Below are 2,922 nucleotides of genomic sequence, written 5' to 3'. Positions count from 1 at the left end.
TTTCAAATGCATATTTTAAAAAATTAAAATCTTCAAGAAATAATCCTATAAAAAAATTAAAGGAACAAAACATGTCCATTAAAATAACCTAAAAAATATATTTTAAATAAAATAATTAAATAATATTATAAGAGAACAAAAAAATATATAATTTTAAATATTTTATATTAAATTTTTATGTTTATATATTTTTCTTATATTTTCTGTAAAACAAATATTAATAAAAAATATAAAAAGAATAAAATAAATAAAAAAATATAGAAAGAACCGAAAGAATAAATAGATTAAAAAGTATATGGTAAAATATATAAATATATATTAATATATATATTATCGTAATATAATTTCTTTCTTATTAAATGATATATATATATATATATATATATATTTTTTTACTAAAATTAAATTCCCAAGTTTATAAAGTAAAGAAAAAATAGAAAGGGTGATTTATAGAAATATTATATAAAATAGAAAAATTTATATATTAGAAATAGGTAATAATTATAGAGGTAAATATTTATGTTGATAAATAACAAGAATATCATTATAAGAATTATTTATAAATAATTATATCGAATTTACATTATACGTGAATTTTTTTTTTTTTTTTTTTTTGTGTCAAACAAATTTTGAATAACAACTTTATAAAATTTTCTATAACTTTTAAAATGTAGTATGCTAATTATTATACAACATATTTATATATTACATTGAAAAAATGATATATATATATATATTTGTGATGTTTCATAGAAAAAGGAATATAATTTTAAAAATAAAATATACTATACCTAATTTTTATTTATTCATAATATTTGTTATCTTAAATTTGTTAATTCAATATAATGGAATTAAAAAAAACACAAATAAAAATGAATAAATGTCACTTATATATGAAACTATAAAATCTTTTATTATTTTATTTTCCTAATGTAAAAAAATAAATTTTAATAAGTATTATATAGTCTACTAAAAATTTAAACGTTATATATCATCATTTATTTTCAAAATACTTGTTCACAACCAAATCGATATAAATAAAAAGACAATATTTTTTTCTAATTAGCAAATCATTTATTAATACATATATATATATGTGTGTGTGTGTGTGTGTACGTATGTACCATTAATATATTTTTAACTTTAAATATATTGTAATAATATATTTATAAAATCATAACATTTCATCAGATATATATTATTAAATTCATATGTACTTTATAATATATAAACCCATAAAAAAATATATATTACTCTTAAACAATATTAATATATAAAAATATAATAGTTATACAAAAAAATATATAATATTCATTTTAACCAAAATCTCTAAATATATTATAATTCATTCGTTTTAGTGAATTTATATTTAATTAATATTTATTAAAAATATATATATATATATATATATATATATATACCATATTATAAAATATAGGATAAAAGAACTATGTAATATAATACACATAATTATAATATATAAATAAATATACATATAACAAACACACTACATATTAACAAAAATGTCAAAAAAAAATAAAATAAAATAAAATAAAATAAAATAAAATAAAATAAAATAAAATAAAAATATAACTTTTTAAATTATCTAAATTGGAAAAATATATATAAATAATATACTATTATCTAATATAAGTTTAATCTAATATAATCAATACCAAATTTTTTATAATATAGAAAAAAATAAAAATAATTAAAAATGCGTTATATTAATAATTACAATGTTATGCAAAAAATGAAAAATATTTATTATATAATATTGTTAAAATTCAGTTATTTATTTTCAAAAATATATATATATATATATATATATATATATATGTATAAATACGTGAATATAGATATATAAATATAATTATCAATTTATTTTTCCAAATATTATGATCATCATTTTATAGATCAAAATTTACTATATAATTCCTCCATCTGGTTTAATAAATTCATCGTCCTAAATTCTATACAGAACATTCTTATATTTACACTTTTTATGAAATACAAAAAAAGGCTTATAATAATAAAGGAGAATAAATAAATCGTCAAATTAAATATATATTCCATAAACCAATGCTTAATAATATAAATATTTTATTACAAAAAGTTGGTTGCAAAATTTTCAATGAAAACACTTATGATAAATATTTTTAAAATTAAAATAAGTTGTTATATTAAAAAATATAATTATTATTATAACATAATAAAATTAAAACAATAAATATAATAATAGAATATTCACAAAATATGCTTTTATATAATAATTAATCATATATATATATATATATATATATATATATATATATATATATATATATAATAAAAAGAAGAATTGCAAAATATTTTCAATTAATATTTTAGTATTAGCTATATAAAATTCTTAACTTATTTAATCCTACTTAATAATATGTAATTTACACATTATAAATTACATTATGTTTTTTTTTAATAAAGAATAATATATTTTTTCTATGAATTTCCTATATATATATATATATATATATATATATATATATATATAAAATATAATATAATATTATGAACGTGATGGAAATTTTTAATATCCTTCCATAATAAATGTAATAATATATCATACCTACATAATTATTTATGATTTTACAATTATATACACTTATATAGACTCACATATAGGATGATATTAATTTATTTCATATTTAAAATCTTTTTTTTTTTTTTTTTCAAAATAATAAATATCAGAAACTATATTTTTATATTACAATAATTTAAAATACACCAAATTATGATCATTATTTTATTTAATTATTATATATTACTAAAAATATCTTTTGATACATATTTTATATTAATTCAAAATTTTATTTACACGTTGTTTACTTCATAAATAAATATTTAAGTGATAAATCATATTTTATTACAATCTATATTATAATA

This window comes from Plasmodium reichenowi, chromosome 8 (genome assembly GCF_001601855.1).
Source record: "Plasmodium reichenowi strain SY57 chromosome 8, whole genome shotgun sequence".
NCBI classification, from domain to species: Eukaryota; Apicomplexa; class Aconoidasida; order Haemosporida; family Plasmodiidae; genus Plasmodium; species Plasmodium reichenowi.
This window is presented reverse-complemented; position numbering follows the sequence as displayed.